Genomic DNA, 25,843 nt, shown 5'->3' on the forward strand with positions numbered 1-25,843 from the left:
TATATATACATATTTTTTCCTTTCAGTGTTAAATAATAATATATTAGATATATATTCAAATTTAAAGTTTAAAAGTATATACTCACTAAGAATTATTAAATTTTCCTTCTTATTCTTGTTGTATAAAAGAAATATAGGACTTTTTTAAGTTAAAAGAGACTCTTTTTATTATGTCTTTTTCTTCAGAATCCATTTTGATCTAACATTAGTTCTTTTTATATGAAAAATTTTAGCACTTGTACATAAAGGATAAAATGGATATAGTAAATATCTTGAGCATTCAATATTTCTTTATAAAAATTGAATATAAAAATAAACATTTTCAGTTATTAATTAAACATCATAAGTAGCATCATCAAATTATAAATAGAAAGGAAAAACAATCTAATGCATAAATAGAAGAAAATATTTGAAATTTTATTTACAAATTTCTCAAATATAACATTTCATTTCAGTTAATAAAATTATAGTAACAAGCTTTTAAGTTTGTTACTACTATGTGTTTCTTGTATTTGGTTATTTAAATATATAAATTTGATTAATACTTTTTGTGTATTTTTATTGTTTTATCTCAGCAGAGATGTTTTAAATGTCTTGAGCCCTATATACAAAGGACAATTTGGGCCCATCCCCTGTATATCTAATAACTATCCATACTAAATTTTAAATGAAGCAATTTGCCTTGCCTATCAAGTATAGTTTATTAATTTTTTCTTACATTTGCAAAATATACATTTACCAAACAACATCATCGAACCCAGGGGTCATCAAAGTGGTCGATATCGACCCCAGGGGTGGATATAACATTATTGGGGGTCGATTATCAAGCTTAAGCTAAGGATCAAGGTTATCCGTCTCACTGATTGTCAGTTACAAAAATTATTATTAACAAATATACAATAAATGAAAAAAAAATGCAAAATTAAAAGAACTGTATTAAAATAATAAGTACATTGTTTTGCTTGTAATGCAAACTTTTTGGAGGGTCAATGTGAGGTTTCAAAAACTTGCAAGGGGCAAAAAATTTTGGCGATCCTTGATCTAAGCAAATCAGAAAATGTGTTTTTGAGTTTCTATATTAACAAATTCTGTTGTAGTTTCATCAAAAGAACTGTTTTGGTAACATTTTGTTTTGTGCAACACTTGTAGTTTTTCACTCTTTTTAAAGCTGAAAATGACCTTGCTCTACTAGCTATATGAAATGGGCATAAGATAAATTTGCTGAAAATGACCTTTCTCTACTAGATACATGAAATGAGCATAAGATAAATTTGTTCATCTTGCTGCACATTTATCTTAGAAACATGGATTCTAATTCAGTCTTTGATGCTCCCATATATGCATATAACTGATATTGTTTTTTCAACTATTAAAGAAAGAAAAAGATGAGCTTGTACAATTTGACTGGGCTAGAAGTTACTTTTTCTCTTCAAAACAGACTCTACAAATTGCAAAAGTTTATCTTGAAATCATTTTTCCAAGTCATTTTTGTAAATTGTTTTACAAAAATCTGACTGTATGAAGAGATTAGAACATGGATAATTTTCAGGAATGTAAAATCACAGAAATATTAATTCTGGTTTCCCTACTGGGCTAGATGACAAGCTGAGAAAATTTTAATCTAAATGTAATTAAAATGTAAAGTATAACAGAATTTTATTTACCATTTTATAAAAAGATTCAATTGATTTTCATAGAACAGTATTAGCCTTCTTTTCCCATTTCCTGGGCTGTCGTCAAATGCATAGTTTGCCTAATGTAACTATTAGGCAAACTAAAACAGCACTATATCTCAGTTAAAATTAATTTTTTCCATTAAATAACTACTGTAATAATTAAGAAAGGGTTTCATTTTATGACAAAGGCAAACATTCAGAAAAAAGAACACACACAAAGTAGAAGATCTAAAATAAAAGGAATTTAATTTGCATGATAATAAAGTACAGGTACAAAGAAATTCCAGCTGAAGGGGTTTGATTTAGTCACCTGAAATCTGGTGGTTGGTAGCAAAATTAAAAATTATTGAGACTAGAACAAAAAGAACCTGACAATAATAATTAAACAAATTTTCCTTAACATTAATTCTTAATACTAATTTATAACTAGAAGGAAATAAAAAGTAGGGAGCAAAAAGTAACAAAAATGGCAGATAGGATAGGAAAGAATATCTGGTAGTGTAAATATCATTCAGTTACCATGAGGTCCACGTGGCAACTTCTTAAACACAGAATATTTGAAAATTTGATATTTTTGTAAATAGTCTGACCTTCAACTATACAGAATATTCACTTCTGTCTTCCTTTTCTTCAGTTCTTGGGATTTTCTTTTGTACATTTGATCCCAGTAGCCTGTTGCATGTTTGGATTTGTTAAGCTGACATGCTGACTTCAACATACTAACTTCAGCTGGGGAATTTTGAAGTTCTAGTCTCACTAGTCTCTCAGGCACCAGACACTCTAAAGTCTCTCTCCTTTTTGTGATCTTCTCTCCTTGAGCACCAGCTAAAAGTGATCTTCCTTTGCTTCATATGCTATCAGGTAACTTCATGCTTACTTTATTGGAGACTCCAGGAAGTGACCCTCACCTCCAAGAAAAAAGAATTAAAAAGATTAGAAAGTTATAGAAGTTGGAATGAACAAAGAACAGGAAAAAAATGTCAGAAGTCAAAATAAACAAAAGCATATAAATTACAAAAGCATATAATAATTCATACAGCCACACTACTACTAAATAGAGGAAAGCATCTGAATGTTGTAATATTAAGATAACCTTTTCAAGATATTATTGAACATCTCTGTAAAGTCAACATAATTATTATTTCTGACTTCTTATAAAAAAAAATATATAGGTTACATTTTATTATAAAATTATCTAGAAGTGCAAAGATATTAACTTGTAAAATCATATGTATGAAATATATATCTGTGTTTTCATTCTGAAGCTAAATTTCTTTACAAATACTAATTATAATCTGAGTTAAGAGTTAAATCTTTGTTAGTTACAGAATTTTGTAGATCCTGGAGGTTATTTGTATCAATGAACTTTGTTGTTTTTATTAGATAATAAATTAACAGATTGCTTATGTGTGCTTTTCTTTTGTACACTGGCCTTGCTTTTTATATATTGAATGTAAGATAAGAGCACAAGTTAAGTGAATATTATTTACTTTTCTTTAAAATGTTAAGTGAGTCATCACTTAAGCATATTGTGAAAATTGGTTAAATCCTTCATATGTTTCTTTAAATTTTGCACAAAACCTGATTATAATAATTTTTTAGAATGCAGCCAGTTTAAAGATACATGAATAAATGAATTATTTGTAACATAGAGGAAAGAAGAATCTGGGATTTGTTATATATCTATGTACAGATATATAAGAATTCAAAAATGCTAGTTTACATAAGCCCTAGTTCAAGCAAATAGCAATCAAGGACTACTGTGTGTTTGAACTAGTTCATTTGAACTGGTTTTTTGTAAATTTAGTATTTTTCAAGACTTATAAGATTAAAAAAATATCATTGTTTTAGTTCAAAAAAACATAAAAATTATCAGATTCACTTAAACTGATTCAAAAATAGTTAATTTACTTACCAATTGCACAGTCATGATTATTGCATAAAGTATATAAAAGATATTAATTAAAGATCATTGTCTGAAAGAGTTAATTATTTATTTATTTATTAGCAATAAATCATGTAATTTATAAAAACAAGATTATAAATTTTTATTCTTAATCATTACGAAAATAAATGCAGTAATAACTAAAAAAATCATAAGATTAAAAACTTCTTGTCAATAAAGCACAATTGACATGACAGGCAAAGATATTGCAATCAAAGCAATGACTTTAATAATCAAGTAAAATATCATAAGAATGTACAGTACATAGTAAGATGTTGAATGTATGTGTCATCTTCAGGCTTGTAATTTGGTAAATATTGGATGCCACATATGCATCTTTGGCATTGAAAGTCTTAGTTATGATTCTTGTTATTTTACTTCTACCTCATTGTATAGTATTAATGCAATAGGTAGAAATGTACTGTTGTTCTTGGATCTGGCTCTAAACAGATGGTGGCAAAAAATTATTACTGTTGAAGTTGATTAAAAATTAGTTAATATGGAACAGTCAAATATTTTTAATATAACATTATAAGCGTATTAATTAGTTTCTAGGAAAAACAATATTTTAAACCTGTCAAATTACTAACTTGCAAAAAATGGGCCAGACATTGGACTCCAATGGAAATACTTTGTTCTAAATATATTATTTGCCATCACATAGGATTAGGATATGTATGTAATTAGATTCAATATCCTTAGAATTTCATTTAGATTGAGCGAGGAACTGCAGGAAGTCTTTAATGATACAGTTTTATTCTTGCAAAAGAGACTGATTGTAAAAATGTAAAACAATCAAAAACAATGGCATATTTGGCATTTAGTAATAAAATATCTTGTAAGGTTTTATCACTATTTTTGATTTAATATTCTAACTGCAGCGTCTCATAATTTACCAATAATCATATAATAATCAAAATGTATTTTCCATTATCATTATCAATGGTGGAACATACATTTTGAATTTGTAAATATTTTTTTTTTTTTTAACTGAAGAGTTGAATGACTTCAATAACTGAACATTTTCTGATTTAATGTTTGTTTTTTTCCAGCATTAAATAAAAAATTGTCAAACTTTTACCAGTTTTTGACTAATAATTAATTAAATGGCTTTAAAATAATTGATACAAAGAATGAATTACAAACTATTGCCAATTTTTTGATTAAATAATTATCAAAATATCTGGAAAACTTGTTGGTGTGATAAAGTATAATCTTTATTACTATATTTCATATTTTTAAATTGCTACACTTATCTATCATATACCATTTTAGTATACATTTGATTTGTAACTGATGAGATATTTAAATTGTAAAGCTTACAGATTTGATTTCTCTTTAAAACTTTCATTTCTCAAATTAATTAATTAATTAATTAGAAAATTATTTAATATTAAAATTGTTAATTTGATGGAAACTTGTTTATGTAAGTATTAAATTCTTCGAATTGTTAAATTACTTAAGGATAATGCATATTTATATTTTCTAAGCTGGTATGACACATACAATCTAATAATTTATACTAGCATGACACCAATATAACTTATACTTGTCAGGCTATTAAACACAACATGAAAAAACAATTTATTTTAAAATAGCTGAAAACAAAGACAGAAATGTTATGTTATTATTATTTATATAAGAGTTTATATAATAATAAGATTTAAATGAAAAACAAAAGATTTATATTATGTTCAAAAAAATAAAATCATTGCTTTCAATAATCAATAGGTGTATAACCTGCTTTATGTAATTTTGTTCTGATAATATTCTCAATAAATACAAAACAATGCTTTATTTGCAGCATAAATGTAATGAAATCTGAATTTGAAGAATTTTTTTTGTATTTTCATCAATTTATTGAAAGATGGTTTAAATTTTTTTTTTGTAAAATTTTGTTTTATATTAGAAAGATATCAAAAATAATATAAATCTTAAAATTACTTATCATTCTTAGATATTAATCAAGTAAAGTGTGTTCATGCTATGAATTACAAGTGAAATATTTATGATAATAATTATTCTATAATATATTGATAGCTTATGAATTTCAACAATTTTTATTGTCAGTAATATATTTGAAATATTTTCAAATACATTATTTAAAAAGAAATAAGTATGGTACAAACAGTTGATCTAATTCTTATACTATTGTGTTTAAGGAGAATAAGATACAGATTAGTTATTACGTTAATAACAGCATAACTTATTACTTGATTGTAGCTACATCAAGATGCAATATTATCTATTTTCTTAAATTTTCTAAAATTTCTTGCATTTATATTATTTTTCAATACATGCAGATAACAGTTAAGTTTTCATTAAATTGTTTAAAGTTGCTGTTAAATCAAGATTTAAATAAATACATAAATTAAAAATACATTTAAATACTAATAATCTTTTCATTACTATCAGGAACTTTAAGACAGTATAATTAATTTAAATTTGTTATGTAAAGAATTTATTTCTATATAAACTGAATAATTTAAATTATTTCTGACTATTATTAATGCAGCAAGATGTTTCAGAATTCACTTCTGTAATTTATATGCTTACAACATTATTTTACAACTTTCAGCTTGATAATAAATCATGACTGAAAATTGCACAAACTAAACTTATTACTGGCTCTTTAATATTTGAATAGGTCACTTCTGAATGAGTAATGACTTTACTTGAGAAAATTATTTGTCCTTCAAAAAGTTATTTTTTGAAGAACAAATCATTTTCTAAGTCAAAGATATAAAAGATGATAAACTTTTAATGAAATTTTGATTAAATGAGTTTGCATAGTCATTCAGGAGAAACTTGAACTGAATTAATTCAAAATTATTAATAAGTCAGTGTACTTTTTGTTCAGCAAATTATTCTTTTCAAAGTACCATTTTTTATAGCCTATAAGATGCAACTTTTTTCTAAAGAAAAGGCTCAAAAATGCTGCCTTTCATCTTATATGTAAAGTTGCAATCCATAGGCTTATGAATTTTCCAAACAATCTTCAATAGGCTACAGTTAACTTCTACATAGCCTAACTTTTGTATCAATATAAAAATGTTAGTTAATTGAATATAATTTTCTCTGTGTTGAAACCATGCCCTCCTTTATGTTATATTTTTTGAGACACAATGAAGTGTTGACACTGGACACTGGTCTAGGGTCTAGTGTCAACATTTCATGGTTTTTAAAAAAACATAATAATAATAATAATAATAATAATAATTACATTTGTTACATTGTTTTTAAACTATTCCATGCCTTTGGCACTTGGTCCCAAAATCTTTTTTGCTGTATTCTGGTTTAAAAAGTACAGTAGACCCTCTATAACGCGGGTTCATATAATGCAGATTCGTATATCGTGGTGAAAAAATTGCGACCATATTCATATAAGACGCTAAAAAAGACTTGTAAAATGCAGTAAAACGTCATCGCCGATTCATGACACGACAGGATTGGTCGAATCTGGACCAACAGTGGACGAGCAGCTGAACTACTTACATGCTATGGAGAGTTTAGGCGGGTAAGTTGAGTTTACTATCGTCTGTACAGTATATAAATTAGGTACTGTAAGTCTAATACAGTACTGTAATTTTATACATTTCTTGTGAAAAAGACATTTCTTATTCAACGGCCATAAAAATTATTTCTATTAATGATGTCTCCAAAGTTCAACGAATTTTTCGCAGAAAAATAACTTATCAGAAAACACACCTGCTGTTTGGTGCGCTGCTCCGCGACGAAAACAAGCTTAAGCAATGGCAACGTTGAACGGTGCACACTTGGTAAGTAATCCTACAATTTTTTGTTTACAGCATAGTTTATACAAATTATTCCCCAAAAATTATACGTGTTTTGGAAATGTTGAGTCAAATTAGTCTAGAATCAATTAATTTTATGGAAGAAAACCTTTCAAACAACCATAATCCATAAACTGCACATGTGTCGGGCTGTGATTGGCTCATGTATTTAAGGATTTAAGGTATGCGAAATTCTAAAGTGGAACATATCTAACGCATTATAGGGAGGTTGACTGTAATACTACTACTACTATTACTTTTTAAATCAGAATATGATAAAAAATTTTGAGGCTGAGTACCAAAGGCCCAAGCTAGCTTAAATACATTAAATACCCTTTCCTAAATAAATAACTACTACAAGCACACCGGGTTGTATAAACAAAATTACGACTTACTTAAGCCTGTAACCGATGCAAAATCATAAAATTTACGATTTTACTATTTTGCATTGGTTACAGGCTTAAGTAAGTCGTAATTTTGCCTTTCCTAAATATTACCAACTAAAATAGCAGTGCATCTTACATGTGGTAAAATAAGGTATATATTTTAAACATATTCAGTAGTCTGCAGTTTTGGAGATTAAGACTAAAAATTTCACTTAAATCATAATATCTTTTGAGTTTTGCAGCTCATTCTCAAAGGGTCTCCAAAAAGCAAGAATTGTACATATTTATTGTTTTAAGGAAACTGGAGAAATAAATTTTGGTATATATCTGTAATAAAAATATAGTTTGACCAGTTTTATGGTCCAACATTTATGATTGTGACATTGTGAATTATCAATGAAGTTTATCAAAAATCAAAATGTATATATGTACTGGGTAACTGAATATAATATGATACTAATGTAGTACATTATGGACAGTAATTGGTATTGTAATGTTAAACACTTGAGAATTAAGTAATTTTCATCAATATAGTTTTGATGTTCATTTTAATTTATTTCTAGTTATGCCATTTAAATTTGTTAATGTTTACTATAAAATTATTTAATAAACTACAAAAATATGAAATCTCAAATTTCAGAGATTATTACATTGTTTTATGTCACGAATCTGACATTTATTTTTACTTTTGTCATTTTCATAGTAATTAGTACGCTAATTCAAATAATGGTTTTTATATGAGATAAAAATAGTTTATTTAATTTGATTAAATTTATCTGGTATAATAACAGTTGAATCAACTACATTAACAAAATGTTTGCTATCTGCAGTATGAGTTATAATAAATTATTCTATAATTATCATTAGATTTTAATCCTTCAAATTCTTAAAAAGTTTAATTATCATATTACAATCAATTTGTCTAGAATACTATCAAATGAAAATTTCCAGTATAATTTGATTAATTCAGGATTTTTAAATTCAATATCCATCTTAACTCTACACAAGCATCAGTGCCTGGCAAAAGTAATATAACTATCTTAATTAGGTTTAAATTGATAAAGCTGACAATAATTTATTTCAAAATTTTCTGATATTAATGAATAATTTTATAAGAAATAAAAGATTTATTAATGCTTTTGAATACAAGTATTAATTATTTTTGGTGATAGAAACAATGTTGTATTTCACTAATGGATCAGTTTCTTGTGTATGTAAGCAATAGCCATCATAAATGTTCTTTAGTTACATGTCATTCAGCAAATATTTGATCATACATGTTGCCTATCTTAACAGGAAATGCCCAAATCTTTTGTATAAATAACTTTTATTTTTCATTTTGACTAAGGAGTATTATTTTTGGTATATATATATTCAGCTTAAAGAAGTAATGCCAAATTTTTATTGCATTGAGACCTTTACATTTTCACAGAATATTATGAAATTTAATTAGTTAAATTTATTATTTACATATTACAGAATTTCTATTTATAATTATTGGCTGTTGAAAAAGGAATTGTTAAATTATTTTTAAATTGCAAGCTTCATTTGTATCATTTTTATAATTAGCTTTTTTAATTAGTTTGAATATTTATTTTAACTATGGATCTAATTTTTTTAACATAAACAAACTTTATAATTAGTTTTCATAAATTTTTTATTATTTTCACTAGTATAATTTCTAAAATAAATATTTTGATTTTTTTTCCAGATATTTTGTTTTTGCATATGAAGCAGTCCTAGTAATATATTGAATATTATCAAGGTAAGAATAATGAATATATCATTAAATATTCAATGAATAATACAGCNTTATCAGAAAGGGAAAGATCTGTTGTGAGGTATGCATTTTATTGTTTACGGAACTTTTTCATCAATTTATGAACATTTTTATTATTTTTTAAAATATTTTACACGAGGTCGAACCATTTTTATAAATTATCTGCTATATGATATACATTCATTATATTTTATATTGCAATACATAACAATCATATACATGTAGTTTGAAAATAAACTTTAGATAATAACATTTAGACAGTTAAAATTAATACATTTAAATTCAGAATAATCCTAAAAACAATAGTGACATAAATTTTAAGATCAATAACATAAGCTTGTATGAAACACAAGACTAATAAAATAACTAAGAACAGAAAAATCCTTGCTATAAGTGAGCATACATATGCATGTTATTAATAAAAAGTTCAAGTGGTAGTTGGCAAATAAAATCATAATTATGAGAAAAATTTGTTAGAAATCATCATCTGATACATGAAAAAAGTTACTTATATAGTTCAATTGTATGATGATTCCAAATTATATATATGTATGAAGGCAAAGATGGGAATGAAGTTTTGGATAGCATAACTGGTAATCCATCTAACAGGAGTTACAGTTTTTATTGTTTTTTCCAGTTTTAAATTATTCATTAAATTAATTCTGCTCATTAAAGATTTATTACAAGAAACAGTATTGCATATTTTTAATGCTAAATTATTCAATAATATAATCAAANGATAATAACATTTAGACAGTTAAAATTAATACATTTAAATTCAGAATAATCCTAAAAACAATAGTGACATAAATTTTAAGATCAATAACATAAGCTTGTATGAAACACAAGACTAATAAAATAACTAAGAACAGAAAAATCCTTGCTATAAGTGAGCATACATATGCATGTTATTAATAAAAAGTTCAAGTGGTAGTTGGCAAATAAAATCATAATTATGAGAAAAATTTGTTAGAAATCATCATCTGATACATGAAAAAAGTTACTTATATAGTTCAATTGTATGATGATTCCAAATTATATATATGTATGAAGGCAAAGATGGGAATGAAGTTTTGGATAGCATAACTGGTAATCCATCTAACAGGAGTTACAGTTTTTATTGTTTTTTCCAGTTTTAAATTATTCATTAAATTAATTCTGCTCATTAAAGATTTATTACAAGAAACAGTATTGCATATTTTTAATGCTAAATTATTCAATAATATAATCAAATTTTAGTTATAAAAACAGCTTATAAATTCCAGCTGTTTAGCTATAAAATATTAGGCTATGGTTTCTCATTTTTCACTATCTGCCTATATGCACTAAGAGAACCATTATTCCAGATCCATCTTGGTTCAGGGCTAAACATATCCAGGTCAGACCATACCAAGAAATTTTTGAGGTTGCTTGTATTCAACCTTGGCTTCTTTAGAGTAGTAATTCTTTTTAAGCTACATTCACTTCTAATTATTATCAAATGTTTTTTTTTTAAATCTTTTAAAATTCAGCATGCATTTGAATATGAGAATGTCTTAAATTGTCCACATGTTGTTATTTCTCATAATTGTGTAGAAATTTTATTAAAAATCTTCTAATCCGAATACCGGTATTCTTATAAAAATCATACTTACTCAACCTTTATTGTCCGGTACTTGTAAATTATTTGTAAAACAAACGTTTTTACAAATAATTTACAAATAATAATTGGAAAGAAATTTTATTATTCATTCCAATTTATTTATTTTGATTAATTTTTGTGATGTGCTCTTTTATTTCTTTAATGTTTTAAGTAATTTGTTTGCTATATTATTTTTCATTCTCATTTGTTCTTATGTTCATTAACTTTAATATGTAAAAATTTGATTTACATTTTTATATATATTGTTATGTTGTTCAATTGTTTGCTTTTTAAATGTTCTATTCCTTGCATATTATTTTATTCTCTCATCTAATGAGCAGTCTTAAGCGAGTTCATTGAAAATAGTTGTTGCAAAATGTTATTCATTTTTAACAAATTGCTTTAAATTTAATTATATTAATGTAAAAATTTGACCATCTTGAGATATTCTTTTATAAATTGTCATTGTTGGACTGATACTAAAAAATTTAAAATTGAAATTTACCACATTAGTTCTCAGAATAATTTTTTTTGTAAAAAAAGATATCAGAACTCAATCAGTTATGATTTTCAAGTTTTGGGTTTATATAGACCCATAAATGAAGTTGTCTGACCTGTTTTAGATTTACAAAATATCATTGTCATAGAATTTAATACATGTGATTTATTGAAAGATTGTTATTTTGAAAGGAGGTATTTGATCCAAGAAATATTCATTTTAAACAATGTATTTCCTATCATGGATGGTTGAGTTTATAATTGTTAATATGACTTGATTTGTCTTTTTCTTCAGTTTTAAAAATCTTATATAATTCCCATTTTTTTGCTATCTGAAGAATTTTATAACTGATAAAAGAAAAGAAAGGAATACCATTTGATTTTGCAATAGTAATTTTATTGATCTAGGGTAGAATTTGTTGATGATGATAATCCACAAACCTAATATAAAGTAATTTGACTAGGGATAGGTGGCCTAACTGCCTACCTCTAGTCAAATTACTTTATTGGCTTATGAAGAGCCTATTGATCTTCTGAAGATCAAGGAAAGAAAATTAAATAGAAATGAGAAGAGAGTCTATGTTTGCATTAAACCAAGGAATCAATTATTTTATATCTAATTATGAAATTAGCCATATTATACCTGATAATTTGGCAGATTGTTTGAATTTATTGAATTTATTTTCTAGCATTAAATGCAAGGTTCTTCAAACATTTTTGTTATAAGTTGTCAGTCTTAATATATGGAATATAATAAGACTGACTCACAAACTCACAAATAAAATGAGACACATTGTTATATGGAATATAACAATGTGTCTCATTTCCAAGTGCGGGACTGATATTAAAACATGACTAAACATTACTCTCATACATATATTGTAGTTTTGGACATTTATTTATATTCTCCCTTTTCTTTTATGTTTATCAAATATTAACTTTCCTATGAATACAAAAAAGAACAAAGGAAAACTTCTTTTCTTTTTCCTTTTTTATATTCATTATTTCTATAACTTTTAAATATGAGAGATTCCTTCTGTTATGCATTGTTTTTTATGTATGTGTTAAGCTTAGTTTTAATTTTAAAAAGATTACAAAAAGAAATGAATACATCTGGAATGTAAAAATTTTTATAAAAAATGCTGCCATGAAACATTAAGCTTGAATATAGAAAATAGAATTTTATCAATGCAATCAAACGTTTGAAGTCATTCCTCACCAAAGATAAGAAAATTATATATATTTTAAATAACAATAAAAATGTTCAAAAATTGATGAAAAAGTTCCACAAACACTGAATCATAACACACCTACAGACCTTTCTTGTAGGCTACTTCTGGAATTGGAGTTTTTATCTTTTCTAGAGTCGACTTTTATCAGAAAGGGAAAGATCTGTTGTGAGGTATGCATTTTATTGTTTACGGAACTTTTTCATCAATTTATGAACATTTTTATTATTTTTTAAAATATTTGTTTTGAAAATAAAATGTGATGAAACCCTTTTGCAAAACCTTTTTAAGAATTTTGTAACTTTTACTATTAATTAAAGACAATATAACTGTTTAATAGGATGTCTTTTGATTAGCCAAACTAGTTGCTTATTTACATCTGGTGCATAATCACAATCATCATTATTAATAAATTTTTAATTTTTCTGTACTCTTTTCATAATTGATTAAAATGATATAATATGAATTAATTGTTTTTATACATTTAATTTCTTCAATAAATTTTTCTATTATTTCTATAATGACGTTTTTTCTTCTGAATAAAAACATTTTTTTTTTTTTTTAAATTATCGTAACCTAGCACATAATTCTCATTTTCTGTGTACTGTGTACAGGTTAGAATAATGGGGCCCAGCTAAATATTAATATGGGCCAGATTAATATGTGGCCCAGGCAGGGTGATGTATTAATCTGGCCCATATTAATATTTGGCTCAGGCACTGTAGTTTGGACATCACTGGAATTAGACCATTTCCCCAATCTATTATATTCTGTAAAAAAGTTTGAAAGTATACAGAACAGTGCATTTAGAATTTTAGCCTCTGTTATTTAGTTGGAAATCATTAACATACTTCCAAATTTCCTCAGATAACATTCCTTTTTATTGTATTTACCAGAATTTTGTTTTAAATTTTTTATGTCATTGTTATATTAGTATCCCTATGAATATAATATGAGTAAAAGCAACATTTAATTTGGAAGCAAGCTTCCAATTAAATGTTGCTTTTTATTGTCATTGTTAATTTTTTCTTAGGTTTAATATTTCAAAATGTTAATAATTGTGATATGATTGATCATTTTTTTCTTTTGGTTAATTGACTAGAATATGTTTAAAAATTTTTTAATTTTATAGAGAATATTCTGTGACATTTGGTCATATCTTCAGGAGTAGATTACTTATCTGAAGATAAGTTAAAAAGGTCTTATGAATATTTACTCAAATTATAACCATCACTTCAACTACAAACAATAATGCTTGATCAACAACTAAGTAGCCAGAAAGTAATATTGATTTCAATTGAAACATATGACATATGCTGTTTTTAACATTTGTTATAACCTCCTGGTACTTTCAGCTTGTGCTCTGTTTTAATTTTATCACTAAAACACAATGCATTTGTCTACATATTTTTGTGAAACATCCTTTCTTGTCATCTCAGTTTTGCATTTAAAAATTACATAGCTGCATTATTATTGTAGTCTAATAAACAATTTTGTCTCATCATATCTCATAATATTAATTAACTTAACAGCATATTAATATTGGAATTTTTTGGATGATATTTTTTGAGTTAATTGAAGACACACTGTCCAAATTTATTTATTTATTTTTTGTTGGAAAAAAAATTAGTTTTTGGACAGTCTGGGTCTTCAATTAACTCAAAATATTTGTTAATATTTAGTTTTAAAATAATTTTTTTAGCATATAGCCTTTTTACTATTATTATTTTAATTATTTTATGCATTTTTTGAATTCTTATGATTTATGTTCTTTCAATAATAAATTTCATTAATTTAAATAATCTCAATCTTTTTTTTTTTTTATTTATTGCATCATCACAGATGTAGATGGAATGGCATGTGTCATCCTGTATTTAAATATCAACATTATAGATTGGGATGAAATATAGTCATACATCAGACTGTCTACATATTGAGAATTTTAATATTAATTGTTGTTAAAATGGCTTTTACATGGGATTTCACTTGCATATTCAGGTATGTTTCTTAGTATTATCTCAAATGAGTATTTTTATCCTAAAATAATTTGAATTTGAAAAATTATTTATTTGCATTAAGGCTAAGCCTTGTTACAGGGGGTATTTTTTCAATGATATTAATATTATACATTTGTTATTTTTTTTTCATCATTTGATATACATAAACATTCAAAATTAACAACAACATTACAATAATCATTTAGTGCTAAATTTTTCAATATTTTTCTGTTTTAATATTTTTATTTTATATAACATAATTAGTAAAAAAAAAAAAGAAAAAAAATTAGATTTTATCAATTTACTACATATTTTTTAGTTCTCTGGCGATTAGATTAAAAAAACCATTAATTTTATACATTTGATTAAACGTGAGATTGTTTAACTTAATTCTAAAGTCTTGATTATGGTTCGTATATAATATTTCATTAATTTCATATCTCTGTTGATATTTCTTTAATCCTTCACAGTCTCTTAGTATATGGTTCAAAGAATAATCATTAGATTTACACCAATAGCATTTGTCATTCGTAAAATCAAAATAAGTATTATTAATAAACAATGAATATTTATTAAGTCTTAACTGTATTAATAATCTTTTTATATTCATATTGATATTAGCAATAATGATGTTTGAAATAGACGGGATGTTTAAAATATTGATGTACCATGGATGATATGTAGACTGATATAATAAGTTTTGATCCATTATTATTGATTGAGAAAACGCTGATTCGATCATTAGAGAGTATCCATTTTGCCAATTTGTCTGAACTATCAAATAATCTGTTTGATACACCAAAAGTTTGTAATAATTTATTGAATTTATATTGCCATAGATTCTTATTGTTATCAAAGTTAAAATTTTGATTTAGCATTATTTGATGTAAGAATCTTATATTATCATCATTAGATTGTTTTAATCTATAATAAAATTTAATTAGTCTTTTTAAATAAAACGGAAATAGTTGGAATCTGTTAGTTTCGGCAGGAATTGCATAACCAGGAACTGACCTTTCTATTTTATATAATTTTCGTAAGTAAATAACATGGAATTTTTCTAAATCATATAATAAGTCTATTGCCCAAACAGGGCTTGCATAATATATTGAAGGGATAATTAAAAGGTTGAATAGCTTCATTTGTAGTTTTATATTCATCATTTTTAAAGTTGCGCATAAATAAATAGTATTGTCAAAGTATTTATTTTTTTAGTTAAATTTTTCAGATGCGGTTGAAAATTACAATTCCAATTAAATGTTATTCCTAAATATTTTATTTCATTTACCAAGGTGAGAGGTTGATTATTTAAATAGTATGACCTTTCTTGTTTTGGAAGTTTAACATTATTTCTAAATATTATTATTTTAGTTTTTGAGATATTGATCGTTAAAAACAGGGAATTCAGATAGTTGTTTATTATACTTAGTTTATGCTGCAAAGCTATTTTTGTTGGTGCTATTAATACAAGATCATCTGCATATAATATATAGTGGTAAATTCTTCCAGAAATTTGAACACCTTCAGTGTCCAGTAAAAATAATTTATCGATATCATTCAAGTAAAAATTAAACAAATATGGCGATAGCGGTTCTCCTTGTAATAATCCTCGGTTTATAATTAATTCTGGGAATATCTGATTACCGTAACTAATGTTGATTCTGTAATTTGAAAATAATTTCGCAATTGAATCTGAAAATTTTTTTCCTGAGCCACACATTTTCAATTTATTGATCAAAGTTGGAACATGTACTGTATCAAAGGCTTTTGATATATCTATGAAAGCAGAATATATTTTCCTGTGTTTTTTTTGTAAGTAAATTTGTATTATTGATATTAAGAAGAATAATGCCATTTCTGTTCCTTTTGTTTTTATAAATGCGAATTGAAATTTTGAGTTTAAATTAAGTTCTTCAGTCCATCGTTGGAATCGTAGTGCCAGAATAGAAGTAAAACATTTTCGTAAAGTTGGTAGTAATGCAATAGGTCTGTAATTTCCTGGATCTTTTCTGTCTCCTTTTTTATATATCATTATCAGTTTTACTATATTCCAATTTTCCGGAAAGTTTGCTGTATTGTAGAATGAATTAATTAATTCAAGCAATATCTGTTTTCCTGATGGCGGTAATAATTTTAAGAATTTGGCTGTAATTAGATCCATACCTGGTGCAGATTTTGTTTTCATTTTGTTTATTGATGTTTCTAATTCGTCGTAGGTAATTATCGGATCTAAAATTTTATTTTCCAGATTCAACGTCTCTATAATGGTTATATTACTTATAGCGGTTATTCTTTTATAATAAAGTGACCAGGTTAAAAAGTCAATTTGCGATTGATTTTCAGTATTCTGTCTACGCAGTTCTCGTACAGTTGACCAAAACAGAGTATTATCTTTATTTAATATTAATCGATGTTCAAGATTTTTAAAATATTTTATTTTCTTAGATTTTAACATATTAAGATATATTGTCTTAAGTTTCTTATAGTTTATAAGGTTTGCTTCATTTGACATTTTCCTAAGTTGTTTTAAGGCTTTATTTTTCTTTATTTTAGAAATATANTCGATGTTCAAGATTTTTAAAATATTTTATTTTCTTAGATTTTAACATATTAAGATATATTGTCTTAAGTTTCTTATAGTTTATAAGGTTTGCTTCATTTGACATTTTCCTAAGTTGTTTTAAGGCTTTATTTTTCTTTATTTTAGAAATATAGCAGGTAAAGTCATACCAAGGCTTCTTAAACTTATTGGTTTTTTTATTATTAATCTTTTTTATATTAATGAATTTTGTTATTAGATTTTCCAATTGATAATATATTTCTATTCCTTTTCTTGGTATAAATTTAGGTAAATTTTTGATTTTTTCACTAATTTGTAATTGAAAATTCAGGTAATCATATTTTATTGTTTGATACGGTTGAAATTTATTATTATTTAGTTGGATATTTGCCATTTCAAAGACAGTCAGGACTGGAAAATGATCAGATAGATCGCAATTTAAAACTTGAATTTTTACACATATATCAGACAGCAAATCAGAACATAACATAAGGTCTATTACTGAACTTCCAATATTAGCAACACAAGTAAATTCAGATGGATAGTCATTTTTTATTCTTCCGTTTAAAATTATTAATTGCAGTTGTTGAGTATTTTTTATTAATTGAAGTCCTAANTCATACTACAGATCTGCGACCTAGGAAAAAGAAAGGTATTTATCAACCCGCGACTCGGTTGTAAACTCTCTCTCTCGAACGGAATAGTATAATTAAGTCCGATAATATGCCCGATATCTCTGTATTTTCTTTGTTTATTATTAAAATTGTTAGTTGTTAGAAAATATGGAGTCCGAGTAAGTCACTTCCTCGTCTCTCTCCTCACCTCTACTCCGAATCCAATCGCTCACCCGCTACCGCTCGTGAATCTTTAGACTTAACGTCGCGATTTCTGAGTCCCCTAGAGACTCGGTGGTGTCATCCTGACAGGGCGCCAAAGAGGTGCCGACTCTATGGTCACATATAAATAGCTTACTTTTTTTCTTGGTATTTTAATACCACATGAACTTGTAAATTGAATGTTGCTTTACTGAATGTTACCAGCAAGAGTGAAGGCTGCTAACTGACTTTGCATATTTAGTAAAATTGGCAATGATGATGTCATTTCCATGATATCATCAATGTTGACCATGAGATATTCTTGTTTACTTAGCAGCTGAGAAACAAGAAGCACCCATAGTTTTGGAACAGTTTGCTAAGTTCCCTTTGACAGATGACATTCAAAAAATAAATAAATAAATAAATCTTCATTTCTTACACTCAACAAATTAAATTTATCTCCATAATTAGTAAAATTGTATACATATTTATATATTTGTTCCATAATTTTATATAAAATCTGACTATGTTTTTTAAAAATATAACTATATAAATTAGTGATGATTGGTCAAAATCACTGCTACATCAGTTGCAGCACTCAACAAAAACAAAAAAATATATTGATGAGCACAATGTAAAATCCAGTAAAATTACTAACAATTTTTTTGACTCTTGGACAATTTTATTCTGAATTCTGTTGAAATATAATATTTAAATAAAATATTTACTGTCATTTCATAAACAAATTGATTCCATTAAAGTTAGATTAAGTTTGTGGTTGCATGATTCCATTGCAGCATTAAATCTGTCTATGGTACTAAACAATTCCATTTAGTATTATACTGTATGTATTTAAATGAACCCTACTGCAAACAACTTGCATTTATTGTACATGTTAATACATTACCTTGTACAACAGTTCAAATTACTGTATACTGCAAAGGATTATTATGTGAATTTTTCTATTTTGGTTTATTTTTATAATCTGTATTAAATTTTTAGCTAGATTAAACTTTTTAAATTCCAATTTGTAGAATTAAATCACTTTAAATGTTTCTGTTCATTTTATTTGATGTCCAAATAGAATTATCAGGAATAATTCATGTTGTGCTCTGCATTTTCTATGTCTTAATTTATCTATGTGATCTTTTTGTCTCAGCTAAAAATAAATGCTACGTTTGATTTTGAATTTCTTTCATTTTGCAATTTTAAGTACATTAAACTGACATTATAATGACACTGATGTTCAGTTTTACTGATTATTTTATTTGTTTTTTTTATCAAGTCTATTTTATCTTATTTTCTCATGTGTATTTTATTTTTTAGGTTATTATTTTTTATTATTGTTGTATATGGAGGACAGTCATCCATTGCATTTTCTCAGCATTACTCTGTATTTTTGTAAATAAAATAAATACTAATATTGTAATACTTTTTGTATTTTGTACAAATATCAATCATAAAAAGCTCATTTTTTACTTCAGTCATATTTACATTATTGAAAGATTAAATGATTTTATTACATATACTATAAACATATCAACGTTTTTATTAAAATAAAATTATAACTGATACAATTTATGTGAAGTGTTAATCAGTGATAAATTAGGCAAAAAAAAAAGTTTATTGTTATGTATTGCAATATAAAATATAATGAATGTATATCATATAGCAGATAATTTATAAAAATGGTTTGCATAAAGGTTGAATCAAACGTGAATTTAAAAATCAACATTGTGAACTCAATTTGAAAGAAAATTAGAATTTGTAAAACACTACTTTGGATATTCATCCTAATTTTTTATCAATGGAGTTAACCTGATTAGCAATTGACTGTTTTAGTGTACTCACAGACATAAATCATCAATACAGTTGACCCCCCCTATAACACTGTTGATTATTCCGTTTTATATGAATTCCATGTTGTATGAGTTACTTAGATTTTACAAATACGTGTGCCAGGCTGTGAATGGCTCACATATTTGTAAAATCTAAGTGACTCGTACAACATGGAATTCATATAAAACGGAATAATCAACAGTGTTATAGGGGGGGTCAACTGTATTGATGATTTATGTCTGTGAGTACACTAAAACAGTCAATTGCTAATCAGGTTAACTCCATTGATAAAAAATTAGGATGAATATCCAAAGTAGTGTTTTACAAATTCTAATTTTCTTTCAAATTGAGTTCACAATGTTGATTTTTAAATTCACGTTTGATTCAACCTTTATGCAAACCATTTTTATAAATTATCTGCTATATGATATACATTCATTATATTTTATATTGCAATACATAACAATAAACTTTTTTTTTTGCCTAATTTATCACTGATTAACACTTCACATAAATTGTATCAGTTATAATTTTATTTTAATAAAAACGTTGATATGTTTATAGTATATGTAATAAAATCATTTAATCTTTCAATAATGTAAATATGACTGAAGTAAAAAATGAGCTTTTTATGATTGATATTTGTACAAAATACAAAAAGTATTACAATATTAGTATTTATTTTATTTACAAAAATACAGAGTAATGCTGAGAAAATGCAATGGATGACTGTCCTCCATATACAACAATAATAAAAAATAATAACCTAAAAAATAAAATACACATGAGAAAATAAGATAAAATAGACTTGATAAAAAAAACAAATAAAATAATCAGTAAAACTGAACATCAGTGTCATTATAATGTCAGTTTAATGTACTTAAAATTGCAAAATGAAAGAAATTCAAAATCAAACGTAGCATTTATTTTTAGCTGAGACAAAAAGATCACATAGATAAATTAAGACATAGAAAATGCAGAGCACAACATGAATTATTCCTGATAATTCTATTTGGACATCAAATAAAATGAACAGAAACATTTAAAGTGATTTAATTCTACAAATTGGAATTTAAAAAGTTTAATCTAGCTAAAAATTTAATACAGATTATAAAAATAAACCAAAATAGAAAAATTCACATAATAATCCTTTGCAGTATACAGTAATTTGAACTGTTGTACAAGGTAATGTATTAACATGTACAATAAATGCAAGTTGTTTGCAGTAGGGTTCATTTAAATACATACAGTATAATACTAAATGGAATTGTTTAGTACCATAGACAGATTTAATGCTGCAATGGAATCATGCAACCACAAACTTAATCTAACTTTAATGGAATCAATTTGTTTATGAAATGACAGTAAATATTTTATTTAAATATTATATTTCAACAGAATTCAGAATAAAATTGTCCAAGAGTCAAAAAAATTGTTAGTAATTTTACTGGATTTTACATTGTGCTCATCAATATATTTTTTTGTTTTTGTTGAGTGCTGCAACTGATGTAGCAGTGATTTTGACCAATCATCACTAATTTATATAGTTATATTTTTAAAAAACATNTTATTAAATTCTAGAGATAAATTTAATTTGTTGAGTGTAAGAAATGAAGATTTATTTATTTATTTATTTTTTGAATGTCATCTGTCAAAGGGAACTTAGCAAACTGTTCCAAAACTATGGGTGCTTCTTGTTTCTCAGCTGCTAAGTAAACAAGAATATCTCATGGTCAACATTGATGATATCATGGAAATGACATCATCATTGCCAATTTTACTAAATATGCAAAGTCAGTTAGCAGCCTTCACTCTTGCTGGTAACATTCAGTAAAGCAACATTCAATTTACAAGTTCATGTGGTATTAAAATACCAAGAAAAAAAGTAAGCTATTTATATGTGACCATAGGGTCGGCACCTCTTTGGCGCCCTGTCAGGATGACACCACCGAGTCTCTAGGGGACTCAGAAATCGCGACGTTAAGTCTAAAGATTCACGAGCGGTAGCGGGTGAGCGATTGGATTCGGAGTAGAGGTGAGGAGAGAGACGAGGAAGTGACTTACTCGGACTCCATATTTTCTAACAACTAACAATTTTAATAATAAACAAAGAAAATACAGAGATATCGGGCATATTATCGGACTTAATTATACTATTCCGTTCGAGAGAGAGAGTTTACAACCGAGTCGCGGGTTGATAAATACCTTTCTTTTTCCTAGGTCGCAGATCTGTAGTAGGATGACACTATTGACTCCTCTGAAATGGTCTTTCCACTAGTTCTTGTCCGTTAACTGGAACTCGGAGGCGTGGAAGCACGGAAGTGGGGTGAGATTCTTAAGGAGACACGGTGTTACTTCTGTCACAGTGTTACTTCAGGATTTTGGTGCACGGGTTTTATCCTGGGTTACAGTTTTAATCCGGGGTCACGATTTTAATCCTGGAGGACGACTTTGTTGGGCGGACTTTGGATGACGACTTTTGTAGAGGGACTTCGGATGACGACTTTTGTAGAAGGACTTCGGATGACGACTGACCTCGGGGTCCTTTTTTCTTTTCTCTTTTTCATTCCTCTTGGGTTTTTTCCATGAGGTCAGGTGATGGCCTTTAACGGTCGCACGTCCAATATGTCTTCTCCATCAAAAGTTCCTGGTGACACATCCCTGACTAACTTGATCCGCCTCAACAAGGAACAAACTCCGTGGGAAATAATTTTTATGGCCTTTAGCCTAACTCGATAAAACGTTCGAATTTAACCGAATTAAAGTTTCCAATACTTAAAATTTAAAATAACACTTTATTGTGGGTCTGTTCGTCCCTCACATCACCCCGGCCTTTCCAAAATCTGGCTTGTTCTGAGTGAGCAAGATCGATTTTAAGGAGCTGAAAGTTTCAATGGAAGGTAGAGGATGTAGGGTGTTTCCTGGAGGTTCTTGTGATTTTCGATGAAATTTGATTTGACAATGATAAAGACCCGTTTTGTGAACACATAATATTTAAAAGTCTCTCTCTCTCTGAGTGCATAATACTAACATGAATTATTTCCGACATTGATATGATTATTTTTATGATATGGTTATCATTCGAATTAATTATTTCCGACAATATGATTTTTTTTCGCGTTATACAGAGGTTTAATGGATTTATAATCTACTCTCTCTCTCTCTTGTAAATTTTGTCTGTTGTCTTAATTAACTCTGTCTTGTTACTTTTGATTGACCGCTATTTCCTTCCTTTGGCGGACTAGCCTTTCGTTTGGGAATTCGACTTCGTCTAGGGGTCGGGAGAATCCAGGGACGTTCTTCCACTGGTCCCCGGCTGCGTAATGCATAAGAATGAGAGGAAGTAGGTTCTCTTGGTTCTTCTCTAGGGGTAGATTCTATTATTCTTTCTTCACTTTCGGAATCGTCTTCCTCTGATTCTAAGTCCGTTTCTGGTTGTGGTTGAATTTCGGTGAGGATAAATTCGTCCCATGGGTCTGCACTTAGGGAAGGTTGGCGGGATAATACCTTAGGTTGTGTAGATGTTGGTGTAGGAGATCGGTCTAAACTTTCTGACCTTTCGAATTCTTGTCTAGCGGTGCAATGTTTCAATCTATTAGCATGAACTTGGAGTTGTTTCTTCGTTTGAATATTTTCAATAAGGAACGTGACAGGACTTAATTTGGATATGATACGAAATGGGCCGGACCATCGGGGTGCTAATTTCCTTTTTAACCCTTGAGGTAGGACAACTTCATTAAGGAAGACTCGATCGCCTACCTGATATGTAGGAATTTTATGAGTTCGGCGATGTATTTTTTGACGTTCTCTGGCTGCTGCTTCGGCATATTCTTGTGCTAATTGATGGGCACTGGCCATTCGAAGGTGGAGTTCCGATGCGAAGTTATCTTCTACATCGTATTTAGTTCTGGTCGGACGGGTGATAAGGTCAAAGGGGTAAATTGGATCTCGTCCATACAACAGAAAGAATGGACTGTCATTCGTAGAAGCGTGGACGGTAGTGTTATATGCAAATAAGGCGTAGGGAATCCATTCATCCCAGTCCTTTTGGTCTTTGGCTACATAGTGTGAGATAATATCAACAAGGGTCTTATTGAATCTTTCAACTATCCCATTGCATGCAGGGTGATAAGCGGTTGTAAGAAGTCGCTTAATATGAAGCAATTCGCATACTTCCTTGAACATCTTGGAGATTAAATTTGGGGCTCGATCTGTAAGAAGTTGTACAGGAGTTGAATGGCGTAAAACAATGTTGGTAACGAAGGCTTTGGCGATAGTTTTGCTATGAATATCGGGTAAAGGTATCGCTTCTGCATATCGGCTGAAATGGTCCACAAAAACTAGGATGTATTTATTTCCGTTGGTTGTAATAGGCAAAGGACCGATAATGTCCATAGCCGTCCGTTCAAATAAATGTGTGAGGGGAGAGAATAACTGTAGTTCAGCTTCTGTTCGTTTGTCCTTTCGCTTGTGTATAGCACATCGTTGACATTCTTGGCAATGAGTTTTTATGTCTTTGTTCATGGTCTGCCAATAAAATAAAGTCTGGAGTTTTTGTTGCATTCTTCGTGCTCCCAAATGTCCTCCGACAGGAGTATCATGATAAGTATGTAGTATATATGGAATCAATACGGATGGAATAACTAATTGTTCTAGGAAGTCTCCTTGATTGCTAGGTTGTAAATGATAAAGAGCTCCTTCCTCATCTAGGAAGAATTGGTTCTTAAGATTTGGATCTTGTGCGGTTTCATCTTCTAGTTGCTGAATTATAGGATTCCATTTTGGATCTCGTCTCTGTAAATCTCGGATTTGGGCTTTGGAGTATATTGGGTCAAGGTCGTCTTCAGTCTCTACGATTTGTCTGATAGGAATGCAACTTAAACTCCAGAGTTTATTTTATTGGCAGACCATGACCTATGACCATGACCTATTACAAAATATATCACTATAATGTATCTTTATCAGATATATATATCTGATAAAGATACATTATAGTGATATATTTTGTAATGAATTAACTTACTAATTGAATGAAAGTAAGACTTCTTTATGTTGTTTAATTTGAATCAAAGGTAAAAACCTGCTAGTTTATCAATAGCTTAAACTAAGAAGTAATATAGGTATGGAATTAATATCATTAATATTTAACTTACTTTATTCTCATTTTTACAATACTGTATTAGCAACATCAAAATGTTTGATGTTAATGCTTGTAACTATCAAATATTGACAGCCATTTTATTAAGCAGAGTAATTCTCTTGATAAGCAACAGCACTTTGGTCTTTAGTAATTGAAAGCATCCTATAGCAATTTAGTTCAATTTCATTTCAAGTACTTTAAACAAAATGTTGAGTTTAGTAATTTGGGTTTCCTCATTCTGTTGAGCACAAAAATGGAGATAAATGTTACTTTAGAACACTATCTTAGGTACTTAAGTGAAATGGTCATTTAATTGAAATGGCCACCAATACGGAGCTTGATTTATATTAAAATTTGTGCAGTTTTACAGAATTTCAGGGCCACATAAGCAAGGTGGCACAAAGCAATGCTTTAATTTATTTATTTTATTAAATACAGTAATTTTAATTAAATTAATTAATTAAAATCAAGTATTTTTAAAATTCTGATTTCTCATTGCTGTTACGATTTCTTAACATTGTTTTTGTAAGGAGTTATGATCATTTAATTATAAAGAACTTTTA

General features: G+C 27.5%; 1 protein-coding gene across 1 annotated transcript in view; it reads left to right on the plus strand.

Annotated features, from left to right (window-relative positions):
* Positions 1-25,843, plus strand: part of LOC111631087 (LARGE xylosyl- and glucuronyltransferase 1-like) — a 124,120-nt gene that overhangs the window by 35,900 nt on the left and 62,377 nt on the right. Inside the window, exons 2-3 of the mRNA XM_023375278.1 lie at positions 9,513-9,566; positions 14,772-14,927. The gene's annotated coding sequence lies outside the window, so the exon portion shown is untranslated. The remainder of the gene's footprint in view (positions 1-9,512; positions 9,567-14,771; positions 14,928-25,843) is intronic.

This window comes from Centruroides sculpturatus, unplaced genomic scaffold (genome assembly GCF_000671375.1).
Source record: "Centruroides sculpturatus isolate CEXI.00-Female unplaced genomic scaffold, Cexi_2.0 scaffold671, whole genome shotgun sequence".
Taxonomy (NCBI): domain Eukaryota; kingdom Metazoa; phylum Arthropoda; class Arachnida; order Scorpiones; family Buthidae; genus Centruroides; species Centruroides sculpturatus.